This window comes from Macaca nemestrina, chromosome X, assembly GCF_043159975.1.
Source record: "Macaca nemestrina isolate mMacNem1 chromosome X, mMacNem.hap1, whole genome shotgun sequence".
NCBI lineage: Eukaryota > Metazoa > Chordata > Mammalia > Primates > Cercopithecidae > Macaca > Macaca nemestrina.
In genome coordinates, this window is record NC_092145.1 from 140,207,492 (window position 1) to 140,223,981 (window position 16,490).

Consider the following 16,490-nt stretch of genomic DNA (forward strand, 5'->3'; position numbering starts at 1 on the left):
GTTCTCTCCTCAACTTAATCATCATCCCTGGGTTACTCTCATCAATGGTAATACAATTAATAATGACAATAGCTAACATTTATGTACTAGGTCAAGTGTTTTACCTATATTAGCTCATTTAATCCCTACAACAGCCCTCAAGGTACTATTATCATTTCTATTTTATTGAGGAGGAAACTGGGAATCAGAGGGGCTAAACTAGCCGAAGTTGTAGCACTAGTGACTTGAGCTAACATATATATGCTGATGTCTCTGTACTTACAACCCATATTGTCCCTCTACGCTCTAGACCAGTCTGTCCATTTGCCAACTGGGTGTCCTTGCCAGCATTCTACTGGCATCTCAGATGCAACATGTTCAAAATGAACCTATCAGAAGGTCTGAAGAAACCTTGATACATTATAGTTATCTTTTTTCCTTTTTGCCAGCTTTTTGGGGTCTTCACTTTAAGAATAATTTTTATTTGGAAATTATTTTTTCTGGTAATAAGAGTAACTCATAAGGATTTTGGAAAATATGGAAAAGTATAAAGATTGCGATAACATTCCCCATAATTCCACCGTGCAGAATTGACACTGTAGGCATCTCCTTTCGCCTGATTGTCAATATATTTTTAAGATGCTTGAGAAAATACAGTGTGTACATGTGCATGCATATACATGAGTGTGTGTACAATTTTGCATCTTTTAACATAAGCATTTCCCCATGCCATTAAAAAAATTTATAAATCCATTTTAAAAGCTAGATAATGTTCCTGACATGTGGGTTACCAAAATTTGCTTAACCCTTCCCTTGTTATTGAACATTGGTATTGCTTCCTTTCTTTATTCTTATAACAGATGCTGAAGTCAATATCTCTATATCTAACTCTTTATCTGCATCTTAGATTCTTTCCAGAAGAGGAATCCCTTTTGGAAAGGACAATAACATTTTAAGGTTTTAATGTATCTTGCTTTCCAGAAAGGCTGTACCAATTCACACTCATACCAAGAGAATGCAATACTGTCATCCACCACACCCCTGCTGGCAATGAGTATTTTCATCCTTTTAGAAACTTGTTAAATCTATAAGAGAAATTTCACTTGTCAGTTCCATTTTCATTATCTTGATTTCCAGTGAGGGTAAATTTTTTTTCACCTATTTGTTGAGCATTTATCTTTCCTATTTGTAAACAACTATTCACACAGCTTACTGGTTCTTGTGGTATTTCTTGCTACTGCATTTAAAAATTATTGGCAAGTTTTTATTATATTTGTGGAAAAAATTCCCATCTTGCCATTTGTCCTTTCCATTTCTCATAATTTTTGACACAAAACAGTTTAAATGCCTTATGAAGTCAAATCTAACTATTCTCTCATTGAGATTATTTCTGTTACATTTGAGCTTTGAAAGTATTTTCCTTTCCTGAGACCAGGTAAATATTCACCTATCTTTTCTTCTAATGTCCTATGATTTGTATTTCTGCATTACATTCTTTTCAATCCAGTAAAGTGTGACATGAAACTGATTTCCTCACTTCCCCAATTGCAGTCCCTGTTGGCCAATTTTTATTTAGTGAGTTGTCTCCGTTGCTATATATCTCCTTTTTTAATGGATCACAATGTTTTAATTATTGCAGCTTTGTTAATAGGTTTTAATATCTGTCAAAGTAACAGTACCCTAATTCTTTTTTATCCCAATGTTTTCTTATCTATTTTCATCTATTTGCTATTCCGTAAGAACTTTAGAATCATTGTATCAAGTTGCAAAAAATAATTCCAATGTATACATTGTAATTACATAAAATTTAAATATTAATTAGGGAAGAATGAACATATAATGGTCTCTTGTTTTCCATCTCACACAGATCTTTGAACTTTTCTTTCTTTTTTTTTTTTTTGAAGGAAAATTTGTATTTTAATTATTTTTACGTACAGAAAACTCAACAGTGTACATTTAACCCAGCTTAGTGGCAAGTTCTTTAGCCTTTGCCTTTTCGAGCTTGGCGATACGAGCCACAGACTTGGGACCCAGGACATTGCCGCCCCAGTGACAGCGGATCTCATCGTATCTGTTGTTGTAATTGGTCCTGATAGCTTCCACCAGCTTAGCCAAAGCGCCTTTGTCTTCCGAGTTCACCTGTGTGAAGGCGACAGTGGTGCAGGTCTTCCTGTGGACTAGACGGCCCAGTCTGGCCTTCCCCTTGATAATGCAGTAAGGGACCCCCATTTTACAACACAGGGCAGGCAAGAAGACAACCAGCTCGATGGGATCCACGTCATGTGCAATCACCACCAGCTGAGCCTTCTTGTTCTCCACCAAGGTGGTGACGGTGTTAACTCCTGCTCGAAGGACAGGTGGTCTCTTAGTGGGGACATCCCCTTTGCCAGCAGCTTTCTTCTTTGCCAGCAGCTTTCTTCTCGGCCCGGGCCAACAGCCTCTGCTTCCTCTCTTGCTTTGTCTCTGGTCTGTACTTGTGGGCCAGCTTAAGCAGCTGAGTAGCTGTTTGGTGGTCCAGGGCCTGGGTGAACTGGTTAATAGCAGGAGGCACTTTCAGCCGCTTATAGAGGATGGCTCTCTGCCGCTGCAACCTGATATAGCGAGGCCATTTCACAAAGCGGGTGAGGTCTCTTTTGGGCTGGATGTCCTGTCCAATGCCAAAATTCTTAGGTCTTTTCTCAAACAGGGGATTCACCACTTTCTTGGTCTCCTGCTTTTTCACGACAGCAGGGGCTGGAGCCACCTTCTTTCCCTTGGCCTTCTTTCCTTTCGGGCGGCGGGAGCTGAACTTTTCTTATTAAGATTATGTTAGTATTTATGTTCTTGTTCCTATTTCAAATTCGTTCTTTTGATCCATAATCTCTTCTGTCTGGTTATTTCTGTTATAGAGTAAATATACTTATTTTTGTACATTTTTTTACCCAGCCACTACTCTGAAATCTCATTAATTATAACAATTTTTGTTGATTCTTTTCTTCCTCTGTCTCATATCTGTTTATATTCCAGCCCTTCTGTTTTTGTTGTTTGGGGGTTTTGTTTGAGTTTTGGTTTTCCAGAACTTCTAAAACAATGTTAAATAATAAATCTTTTGGTGTATCACAATTAATTGCCTATTTGCTACCATTTTGAGATTAATACTGTTATTATTACTATGCCAGTTTTTCTTTCCTTTTATAAAACTACTTATAGTTTTATAAAGATGACTATTTATAGGTTTATAGAGATGGCTATTGAATTATCAACTTCCTTTCAGCATCTATTACAGTAATCATGTGATTTTTCTTATTTGTCATCCTGATATGATACATTATATTAATATATTTGCTAATATTATATTATTCTTATATCCCTGGGATGATGCCACTTGGCGAGTTATTCTTTTAATATTCTATTACATTTGATTTGATACCATATTATTTTATTGCATTATGTTCATACTGAGATTAGACCATAATTTTTGTTTTTGAGTTTTTTGTCAGGTTTTAGTACCACTTTAATGCTAACTTCATAAAAGAAGTTTGACAATAAAAGTGAATGGGAAGTTTTTGTCCTTTCATTCTCTTCTTGAACAGTTCATATGGCATAAAAATTATGTTTCTTAGTAGAAAGAAAGAACTCACCAGTAAAACTATATGGCATATATAAATTTTTGTTATAATTATGAATATAGATAACATGAATTGACAGGCTGTTTAGGAAGAAATTATTAATATTAACAATTAATAGTATATTTTATTAGTGTTGTGCTATATTTATGAAGTACTCTTATATCTGTTATCTCCAGTCATTCAAAAACATTTATTAAAAATGCCTTCATGAGCCAGATACTATGGTTGATGTTACAGAAAAAAAAGATGAATTAGATGTAGTCCTTGATTTTGAGGCATTCTTTAGCTAATTAAGATAGACATGTCAATCAATAAGCCTAGTGAAATGGGACAACTACTTTAATAGAGGTATGTTCACTCACATTATCCTCAGTCTACATATACTGGTATCATTACACCCATTATACTGGTGAGGTAATGTTCCAGGTCAGTGGATCCATATTTGAACACCTCCAATAACCAAAAATTCAGTGTCTCCTGAGGAAAACATATTTATCTTTAGACCAGTCTAATAGTTGGAGTATTATCTCTTCTGTCTTCTGGTAGCTTCTCAAACCATGATTCTAGCACTCAGAGTCTACAATAAGTCTAATTTCTTTTATGTGGGATGGTTCTTCATATTTCTGAAGACAGCTATAACCATACCCTACCCACATCATAAGTTCTTTATACCAAAACAAATATCTTCAGTTCTTTCAACCTGTCTTCATACAACACAGTCCTGAATAACCACCATCTTGGCCTCTTTTATTTGTATGTACTTCAGTTTATGTTGTTTTAGAATTCCACTCAGTACTCCACATACACTTTAACGAAAACTGGGTAGAGACGAAATATTACTTTTTTCGTGTGTGTGTGTGTGTGTGTGTGTGTATGTGTATAACATTTATTAATGCGGTCCCAAATAAGCATGGTTTCTTTGGTGGTATGACTGTCAACTAACATTGAAGCTATTATTCACTGAAAAATATCAAGTTATTTTACACATATGGTTCTAAGTCATATTTCCTTCATCCTGAACTTGGACAGTTGTTTCTTGGTACTTATACCCAATACTTCCCATTTATCCTTGTTAAATTTAATTTTGGTAGTTAAAAACATTGATCATTTTAACATTTTTCTGGATCCTGAATCTGCTAATGATTAGCTAACACTTCTAGCTTCACGGAATGTACAGATTTTATTATCTTGGTCCTACTGACATGATAAGCATATGAAATACAAGAATATTAAGAAGTCAAGTGAATTTCAACAAAGATGCCAAGAACACAAGATGGGGAAAGGACAGTCTTTTCAATAAATGGCTTTGGGAAAACTAGATATCCATATGCAGAAGAATAAAATTGGACCCTTGTCTCACCATATACAAAAATCAACTCAGAATAGATTAAAGTCTTAAATGTAAAACCTGAAACTATAAAACTATTAGAAGTTGAGGAAAAGCTCTATACTCATCTTGGCAATGATTTTTTGGATATGACCCCAAAAGTACAAACAACAAAAGTAAAAATAGACAAATGGGATTACATCAAACTAACAAGCTTCTCTATACAAAGGAAATGATCAACAGAACGAAGAAACAACCTACAGAATGGGAGAAAACATTTGCCAGCCATACATCTGATATGTGGTTAATTTCCAAGATATATAAGGAGCTCAAGCAACTCAATAGCAAGAAAACAAATAACACAATTTAAAAATGGACAAAGGACCCAAACAGACATTTTTCAAAAGAAAACATACAAATAGCCAACAGTTATATAAAAAATGCTCAATGTCATTAATCATCGGAGAAATGCAAATTAAAACCACAGTGAGAGATATCACCTCACAACTGTTAGAATGGTTATTATCAGAAAGACAAAAGACCACAATGTTTGAGGATGTGGAGAAAAGGAAACCCTTGCACGCTATTGGTGGGAATGTAAATTAGTACAATCATTATGGAAGACAGTATAGAGATTCCTCAAAAAATTAAAAATAGAACTACCATGAGATCCAGCAGTCCTACTTCAGGAATTGAAGGAAATGAATCCCAAGGGACTGAAATCAGTATTTCAAAAAATGCCTGCACTCCCGTTTATTGCAGCACTATTCACAATAGCCAAGATACGGAATCAAAATAAGGATTCATCGCCGGGCGCGGTGGCTCAAGCCTGTAATTCCAGCACTCTGGGAGGCCGAGATGGGTGGATCACGAGGTCAGGAGATCGAGACCATCCTGGCTAACACGGTGAAACCCCGTCTCTACTAAAAAAAAAAAATACAAAAAACTAGCCGGGCGAGGTGGCGGGCGCCTGTAGTCTCAGCTACTCCGGAGTCTGAGGCAGGAGAATGGCGTGAACCTGGGAGGCAGAGCTTGCAGTGAGCTGAGATCCGGCCACTGCAGTCCAGCCTGGGCGACAGAGCGAGACTCCGTCTCAGAAAAATAAATAAATAAATAAGGATTCATCAACGAATGAATGGATAAAGAAAATGTAGTGTATATATACAAAATGGAATACCATTCAGCCTTTTAAAAGAAGGAAATCCTGTCATTCTCAACAACATGGATGAATCTGGAGGACCCTGTGTTTAAATGAAATAAGCCAGGCGCAGAAAGACAAATACCACATAATCTCACTCATATGTGGAATCTAAAAAGTGAAACTCCTAGAAGCAGAAGTAGAGTAGTGGTTACCAGGGTCTGGGGAGGTGGTGGGGAAGTGGATTTGGGAGATGTTGGTCAACAATTACAAAATTTCAGTTAATGGAGATCATTATGTTAAGTGAAATAAGCCAGGCACAGAAAGACAAACATTGCGTGTTCTCACTTATTTGTGGGATCTAAAGATCAAATCAGTTTAACTCATGGACATAGAAAGTAGAAGGACAGTTACCAGAGGCTGGGAAGGGTATTGGGTGGGCTGAGGGGAGGTGGGGATGATTAATGGGTACAAAAAGTAGTAAGAATAAGATCTACTATTCGATAGCACAATGGGTGACTACAGTCAATAACTTAATTGTGCATTTTAAAATAATTTAAGGAGTGTAATTGAATTGTTTGTAACTCAAAGCATAAATGCTTGAGGGAATGGATACCCCATTCTCCATGATGTTATTATTATACATTGCATGTCTGTATAAAAACATTTCATGTACCCAGTAAATACATACACCTACTATGTACCCACAAAAATTAAAAATTAAAAAATTTTTTTAAAAGTCCTGAATAAAACCTTCCTCACTGTTTTAAAAAATTTCAGTTAAATAGGAAGAATAAGTTCATGAGATGTATCATACATCATGATGACTATAGTTAATAACAGTGTATTGTATTGAAAAATGCTGAGAGTAGATTTTAAGTGTTCTCACCACAAAAATGACAACTATGTGAGGTGATGTACATGTTAATTAGCTGGATTTAGCCATTCCACAATGTGCATATGTTTTAAAACATCCTCTTGTACCCAAGAAATATATACAATCTTATCTGTCAATTTTTTTAAAATTTAAATTAAAAAGAATACTGAGGACAGAGGCTGTAACATATCACCAGAAACTTCTTGTCATGTTGGCATTGATCCATTAATTAGCAGCCTCTGAGTACAGCCACAAAGTTACTTTATTATGATATTTTATATATATATATAGAAAGAGTATGCATTATTACATATCATATATAATTTATATATATAATTCTTGCACTTGGTTCACATATTTCTATCTTGTTTACAGTTGTATATGAGACCCTGCTAAATGCCTTTGGCATTCAGATCATTGCCAACTAAGAAATTAAAACATACCTCTACACAAAATTTGTACATGAATGTTCACAACAGCTTTTTTCATAATACCTCCAAAATGAAAAACAACCTCCAGTGTCCATCAACAGGTGAATATATAAACAAAATATGTAGCCACCCAGTGAAATTTGACTCACAATAAAAGTAACACCCAACAGCATCGATGAATTTCAAAAACAATACGGTGAGTGATCGAAGCCAGATACAAAAATTTACATACTGTACCATCTTGTTTATATGAAATTCTAGAAAACTGAAACTAATCTGGAGTGACAGAAAGCAGATTACTCCTTGCCTAGGCCAGGAATGGGAGGAGGGTTGACTATAAAGGGGCACAAGGGAACATTCAGGGCTGATGGAAATGTTCTGTCTTGATCATGGTGATGGTTCATGGGTGTACACATTTGTCAAAATTCATCAGACTGTACATTTAAAATAGGTGCAGTTTATTTTATGTAAACTACACTTCCATAAAGTCGACTTAAAAAGATAATACTGCTTATTGCATTCCCTGGTTTATCATAATAATGCAATAACCTGATTAAATAAATAAATTAGTCTTACTCGATTTGTTCTTCATGAATTCCTGCAGGTCCTAGGGACTCTTACATTGTTTTCTAAGTATTCATAAATTATTCTTTTAATGTGTTATAGAATGTTTCTGGAAATCAATATTAAACTTATTCAGCCACACTATGTGAAAGCTATCTTCTCTCACCCTTCAAAAATGAAAATTCTACTTTGCTGTCTCAGTTTTTTGTGACTTTATATAGTGTCAATTCCCCCCAAGAAATCTCATTTGCATGCTCTCTTAGTTCCATGGGATGTAATTCACCCAAATCAGAAGGCTAAAAACTGGCTTGGAGATAGTTAGTGCTCTTTCATCTTGGACTTTCTTTGCCAAGGGCCTTCTGAGTTGGGGATACTGTGGGAGAATTTAGGCTGCAATTTAAGGAGCCGTTCACCACTTATGAGCCATATTAGCCTCTGTCAGGATGTCTGGCTCCGAGTCTGGTGCAGGCAATGTCTGAGTAGCTTTCTGTGTGAGAGCACCACAATTTCCTGCTTAAGAGTTGAGTATTGATCTGGCTCAAACCACTAAAGGATTTTTACTCTCCACTTCTTTGGTGGCGGGAGACAAGGTTACTTATGCCTTTTACATTGTAGTGATTTCATATGCTCACATCCAATAAATGCATGTATAATACATGTCATGTTTGGCATTCTATGTTAATGTTACTGAGAATATGTATCCTCTTTGTTTCAGCAAAAACATTTTGAGCCTAGAAGAGAAGGGAGAGTGAGGTGACAGTCTGGGTTCTGAGCTGACAGCCTCTAGTCTCTGTTTCATCCAGTCCTTCTTGGCCCGTTGTAGGTCAAGTTATAGATCAGAAGGGAATGCCATACATCTGTAGCAGGGAGCTATGAGCCAAGGGATAAGATTTGAAGCCCTGGTAGGTGAGGTGCCCCCTGCCCTTCTCCTTCAGAGCATAGGGTAGCAAGCAGAAAAGTGGGCATGGAAAAGGGAACCGTGGGTGGAAAAAATCCTCTGTTCTTTAAACATACTTTTCAAACTGTGACCTTGACATCCATAGATCACATGGTAAAGAGGAGTGTTTACCAAAAAGTGATCAAAACAGCAGCCCTTCTTAAAGGGCTCTGGGTACTTCTGTAGAAAACTTACTTATACTACTAGAATACACAAAGTCTTAACAGTAATCTTTCTAACCTCCTCAAAGCCTAAAGTGTACTAAAAACAAAGGAAGATTTTTATGGCTCCCATCTCAGGTTTCAAGATGTTTTCTTTCTGAATTTCTGAGTGCTGTGGCTGTTAGAATCAACTCAGGGTTGGAAGAGATGTTTAGATTTATCTCATCTATCCTCCCACTTAATGCAATATCCCTGACAGCTGATCACCACATCTGAGAATGGATATTTAATGCACAGGAAACTAATTCTTATGAGGCTGCTCATTTCCTTGTTGGAACAGTTTTTTTCTTACCATGAACTGAATGCCCTGCTTGGGTAACTGTATTCATCAGCCTTACTTCTGACCTTTGAGACAATATAGAATAAAACCATATCCTTCCAAGTCTGATAGTTGTTTAAATATTTGAAGATCATGATATTTCTCATTAGTTTCTGCTTCCCTAGATTAAATATCTCTAGTTTCTTCAATCATTGCTCCTTGACATAGCTTTCAGATCCGGCCTGGATGCATTCAAATCGACCAAAAAAACTCAAAGTTTGATCCAACCCTTAAACACAGTGTTACTTATTGGTGTGACAAATACACAGAAAACACACTATCCAACACCTCCATTAGAGCAGCTTAACAGTGTTTAGCTTATGGGTGACCACAAATAGCTGCTCTGACATAACTGTTCATTGCTGTGGATTATGGAGTTCATGACCCAGAGAGGCAATTCTTTAGCCATGGGAAACCTTGTCAAGACTATTCCAAATGATAAATCAATTTCAATCATTTAACAAAAATACCATCAAAGAATGTTTGTTTCTTAAAATGCAGAGGCAAACCATCTCTTGAACTGTGATGTAGAATAAGATTAATAGAAATGTAAAAATATAAGGAACTCAGAAGTTGTAGGATTATATGTAATGAAGCAGTCTAAGGTTTTATGTGTATTTGAACACATAACGTGTTACTGAGGAACAAAGATGTTGAGGGCATTTCAAGAATTCATGTCAGTTTTTTGGTTTTCCTAGTAAGTGTTCCTCTATCAGCTCATTCAATGTCATTCTCAAAAAGTGCATGGAAGTTGATGAGGAATGTTTGTTCCCTCAAGCTGGGCACTATATTATGTCATAATATTTGTTAGAAAAAGTTTTGTTAGAAATCATCCTCAAACATTTTCTGCACAGCATCAAAACACACAGAGACTAGACTTTGTGAGATAGATGCTGTTGTCATTTCACAATGTCTCATTACTTGACTTCACACTACATGACAATGTAACCTAAGGGCTAAATTACTTTATCTAACTCTCCTCTTGTTTATGGTCTGCTGATAATTTTGTTCTCCTCTTTGAAGTCAATGAGTGGGCCTGCTGGGGTCTGTGTGCTGGACATTGTAATGTAGGGGAATAGCGGGAAGGACATCATGAAAATGTTATTTCATTTTATCCTTAAATAGCCCTGTGATGTGGGCATAGGAAATGTGTTTGTGAGAAAATAAAGTGATCTATTCAAGGTCACAGTTGGTAACAGCTAGGATTCAAAAATACCTGTTCTGGAGTCTAAAGTCTTAGTTACAGACACTACGCGTTTTACTGCTCCCCATATCTCCCAGAAGGTGTAGTGAATCAGTGCAAGGTCTCTATCTGACTCTACAAATTTATAGATATAAGGACAGATATTTATGTTAACTGTTTCACTGAATACTGATGGTTACCTCTACATTCCCCCTCCTTTTCTACTGACAAGAGCCTGTCATTGTTCAGGGCTGCAATGTGTCCCATTAAAAATACCTCCCCAAAGTTCCTCAAAAAAGCTAAAAATAGAGCTACTATATGATCTGGCAATCCCATAACTAGGTATATACCCAAAGGAAATGAAATCTGTATATCAAAGAGATATCTGTACTCCCGTGTTCATTGCAGCACTATTCACAATAGCCAAGATATTGAATCAACCTAAGTGTTCATCAGTAGATGAATGGATAAAGAAAATGTGGTATATATACACAATGGAATACTATTCAGCCTTTAAAAAGAAGAAAATTCTGTCATTCTCGATGATATGGATGAACCTGGAGGATGTTATGCTAAGTGAAATAAGCCAGGTACAGAAAGACAAATACTACATGATCTCGCTGATATATACAATCTAAAAAAGTTGAACTCCTGGCAGCAGAGAGTAGAATGGTAATTACCAGTGGCTGGTAGGGGGAAAGGTTGGGGAGATGTTGGTCAAAGGATACAAAATTCCAGTTAGGAATAAGTTCAAGAGATCTATTGTATAACATGGTGCCTGTATAGTAACAATGTGTTGTATTCTTGGAAATCTCTAAAATAATAGATTTTCAGCGTTCTCACCACACAAAAGAGTATGTACAGTAATGCATATGTTAATTATCTCAATTTAGCCACTCTACTATATATATACACACATATATATACATACACACACATCCTGTTATATATTACGTATATATAATTTTTATTTGTCAATTAAAAGTGAATTTTAAAAAGAAAAAAAATACCTCCCAGACTTCCTTATAGCTAGTGTCCATGTGACCCAATTTTGTCCAATGAAATGTAAACAGATATCTACTGGTTAAAGCTTCCCAATAGCTATTGCTCTCCTGACAGAAGGAAGCAAACCAGCTTCACCTTCCCCTTTACCTTCTTCTTCCCTGGAATGTGGATATGAGGCCTAGAGGTGAAGCAGCCATCTTGCAACCTTCAAGATGAAAGCCATAGCCCAAGGGTGGCAGAATGGAAAGGTTAAATAAATCTGATCTGTGTCCCTAGTAGTACCTCTACCTCTAGACTTCTTATTTTTCTCACATTATAAGAAGTTACCATTACATGCAGGTCAATGTAATCCTAACTGATACAATTGTTTTTCCCTTGTTTCCCTTCAATCTGTCTATAAAATCCGTGGTTAAGAAGAGTGGATTTGAAGCTTTCATTTGGGAATTCACATCAGAGTTATTCTCATGGCAGCGGTCCCCAACCTTTTTGGCAACAGGGACCAGTTACATGGAAGACCATTTTTCCATAGATGGTAAGAGGGTAGGTGGTTTTGGGATGCAACTGTTTCACCTCAAATCATCAGGCATTTGTTTTTTAAGGATTTTCATAAGAAGCTTGCAACCTAGATATCTCGCATGTGCAGTTCACAATAGGGTTCATGCTCCTTTGAGAATCTAATGCTTCCACTGATCTGACAGAAAGCGGAGCTCAGACAGTAATGCTCGCTTACCCCACCGCTTACCTCCTGCTTTGTACCCCAGTTCCTAACAGGCCACAGACCAGTACCAGTCCAAGGCCCAGGGGTTGGGAACCCCTAATTCATGGTATACTATAAATTAAGGTGCTTGCCCTGGGTCTTGTGTTTCTCCTTTACCCTTCACCTCTAAATCCAAGCTTGCCTCCCACCACCTCAATGCTATGGGTGACCACATGACTGAGCTAAGGAAAAGCGAAATGAGATGAGGGGTGAAGAGAGGGAAGTGGGTTCTTTTACTCATAATTATTGAGCAGAGGGTGGTGTTTCCAGAGCCTGGGGTGGAATGATCTGGATGTCATCTAGATTTCATCTGTATTGAATTTTGGAAGAAATAAAACGTATATAGTATCATTTGCTTCAAAATCTTGTTCCTATACAACTATCCCTGGATATCTCGGTGCATTTTTTTCAGGTAGAACTATTTAAGTCAAATTTATTTTAGTGTCCTTCAATTCTAGGAAGAATAAGCATGTCCTATTTTAAACCACAGGGGAATTGTCACATTAAAATGAGTGTAGAATATGTAGAAGAAATCCACAAAGATAGTTCAGAATAAAGCTTCCTGAGTGACTGTTATCCAGTGTGACCCTCCTGTGAGAGGGAGTATTTATTCAGAATATTTATATACCCAGAGGGGATATTTACATGCCCTATAAACAAGAAAATGCTATAAGAAATGAGTAATCATTAAAGTAGCCTCTGAAAGTAAAAAGTTGTTCATTATGGTCTCTCTTGCTTTAAGACTAAAGATGAAGAAATGAAACACATAATCAAGTCTCCCCTGAAAATTGGTGTAGTCCCCTTGTTTGTTCTTATATCTCAAGAATAAAAGAGTTAATGAAATATTTTGTGTGAAGGTGAAGGAGAAAAGAAAATTTCAGAAAGTGGGCCCGTTCTTTTATTTTTTTAATTGAGATATAATTTAGAAAACAACTAGGAGTGGTTAGCAACTCAGTGGCATAAAGTTGGTCCACCATATGTCACCTACTTGGGCATGATGTGGCTGAATAAACTCATCTATGAGCTGAAATGTCAAGGGATGAGGACAGAAAAGAGAGATGTGGACAGTAGCACACTGGAAGTGGAATCCCATCCATGTTTCTTTCCAATGGGGAATTTCTCTACAGACTTCCTAATCAGGAAGTCTCTCTTTTCCCAAAAAGGAATGAAATAAAATACCCTGCTCTTCTTTGTAATTTGAGCAGAGCATGTACAGAATATACACGGTGGCAGAAAAGTGTCTGACCAGAGCCCAGCAAGCTGGCCTAGGGGACTCAGTTGCCTCTCTCACCTCTCTTTACTCCCTGTCATCATTTACATTTGCTCAACTATCTCTCACGTTTAAATTAATCAACAGATCCATTGCCCTGACTGTGTATTCACCTCCAGCTGCCTCCTTATTTATTTCCTCCCCTTAGCAATGCAACAATTTTTCATTTAATATGAAAGTAAATACAGTTGAACTCTACTTTTGCAGGATGGTACCATCAGGGAAAACTAGGTAAAGGGCACAAGGGAGCTCTTTATTATTTCTTACAACTGTATGTAAGTGAGTCTACAATTATCTCAAAATAAAAGTTTAATTAAAAAAAGAAGGAACACATGCTCAATTGGAAAAAAAAATTTAAACAGTACCTGATTTTAGAGTATGTATAATCCTGGTGCCCCTGACATGGTTTAGCTATGTTGAAGAATAACTCAGAGATATTTAATAATTTTTAGGCAAATTGTCTCCTTGCATGTGATGGAATCAGTTGATAGACTGAGTCAAAGCCAAAACAGAATTTATAAGAGACTGGGGACAGGGGGAGGGAAAACCTGCAGGTAGCGTAGGAATAGGGATTCTCGTTGCACATTTGTGAGGTTAAACTAGTTGGCCAGCAATGAACAGAGTGGTCACTCTGGACATCTGGCCTTGCTAAGGACTTCAAAAACTTTTTTTCAGTTGTTTATGGAATTCTTTGTAACACTTTGAGGGCTTAGCTGAGGAGCATCCAGGCCAGGCTTTCCAGGCAAGCCTGTGTCATTTCACCAGCACTTGCACCTAAGTTAGACCCCGCCTTCACTGTTGGCCTCAACAAAATCTCTCAGCTGGCATGAAAGAGAAAACAAGGCACTGGCTTTGGAATTAGATTTAAGACTTGGATGGCAGCCTGACTCCCTCATTCATTCATTGAGAGACTTGGCAAAATCAACCTCACCGAGGCTCTGTTCCTACCTCTAAAAGAAGTAAGCACGGTGTTATTGTGAGAATCAAATGATAACATAATAAAGGGTAAAGCACAGGTGCAATGCGCTGCTTCTGTTGTAGCATGTGCATTTGGTTTGAGAAACATAAAAACACACATGGTCAATCTCTGCTTGTTCTTCCTACAAGGAAGTTGTAAAGTTAACATAGCTCCTACCTCTTTAATGTAGGGCCCATAATGAGATCTATATTATTGATTACAAAGAGCTTTCAGTGGCTGTTTTAAACCCCAGCTAAAGAGGATATTACCTTTACAATTTTTTTTTTGCTGAAACACCATGCATCGTTTTTTTAAAGGGAAGCAAAAAAGCCTGCTTCTCCACTGCCTCAAGACCTTTGACTGCTGCGAGAGCTAGGATCAGAGACACCAGCTGGGTCTCTGGGTTCTGTTGGCAAAGCTGACAAAACGTCAGTGCCCATCATTTCTTTGGGGAGCCCTTGAGAACTAACTGAGCTGATAGCTCAGTCTTTTCCAGAAATGACTCTCCCCTACTGCTTTATTGATCCCTGCCAGGTACCTCATTTTTGATCCTTTAGCTTGATGTGGCCAATTCTCTGTTGAGTTGCAGTGGAGATCTGTCATGTTGAATTGTCCAACTGGAAACACTCCCAGCCCTACTTCCAGCCCCTCCCCATTTTGCTTTGAGCTGGCTCTGAAACAGATCTCAAAGATAAAGAATTCTCTGTGTCACATAGATAACACTTCTTTAATTCCTGGTGTCCCAAAATGAAATTAGCTATTTTGATGGCCTCGTGTTCTGAGAACACTGTGTTTTTTGAAAACCAACCTTTTAGCATGCTGGGAGCCATTTGAAAGCTTTGAGTGAATCTCTGCCAGGCCTAAGTATTGATCTCTGTGGCAAGGGAAGGAGATGGAGAAAGAAATGTAGCAGGCAGGGCAAACAAATAGGAATCAAGAAGTTAGAGGACACTCCTGGGTTTCTCTATGCAAGGAGAATGCTGTTGTGAGGTGCAAAATGGATCAGGGTAGGGATAACAGAACATCCTAGACTTCGATGATTTTCTCAAGAGCAGCCCTAATGATTCTCAGTGACCGCCATGGAAGGAACCTTGTAAACATCAGAGAAAAATTTCCCCTTGCCAACTTTGGTTAAGAGTAATCCACACTCTGATCAGCCTGGGCAACATGTCAAAACCCTGTCTCTACCAAAAATTTAAAAAAAAAAAAAAAAAAAGCCAGGCATGGTGGCACCTACCTGTAGTCCCAGCTACTGGAGAGGCTGAGGTGGGAGGATCACTTGAGCTCAGGAGGCGAAGGTTGCAGTGAACCGATCGCACCACTACACTCCAGCCTGGGCGACAGAACAAGACCCCATCTAAAAAACCTCTGAACAAAGCTTTTTGTCTCCAAAAGTTGATTTCATTTTGAATAAACAGCTCACTTGCTACTTTGGTCACTGCTGTCACAATCTGCATTGGATCACTAGGACATCTTAATAATGATCCCCTTAGTAACAGTTCATGATGATGTTAGTCTAGAACAAGGGTCAGCAAACAATGGCCCACCACTTGTCTTTGTACAGTCTCATGAGCTAAGAATGGCTGTACATTTTCAATTGGGTGGATTAAAAAAATCAAAAGACATTTGGTGACATATCAAAATTATATGAATTAAAATTTCAGTGTCCATATAGTTTCACTGGGACATAGCCATACTCATTCATTTACCTACCTACCATCTATGGCTACTTTCACACTATAACAGCAGAGTTGAGTCATTGCAATAGAGATCATATGGCCCACAAAGCCTAAAATATTTACTATCTGGCCGTTTGTTGAAGAAATTTTCCTCCCCTTCTTCCAGTGCTGTCCAATAGAAATTCTTTCTGCAATGATGCACATGTTCCATATTCTGTATTGTTCAATACAGTAGCC

At 37.5% G+C, this 16,490-nt stretch overlaps 1 pseudogene; it reads right to left on the minus strand.

Annotated features, from left to right (window-relative positions):
* Positions 1-1,901: 1,901 nt before the first annotated feature.
* Positions 1,902-15,177, minus strand: LOC105478286 (large ribosomal subunit protein eL8 pseudogene; annotated as a pseudogene).
* Between the last annotated feature and the right edge of the window lie 1,313 nt (positions 15,178-16,490).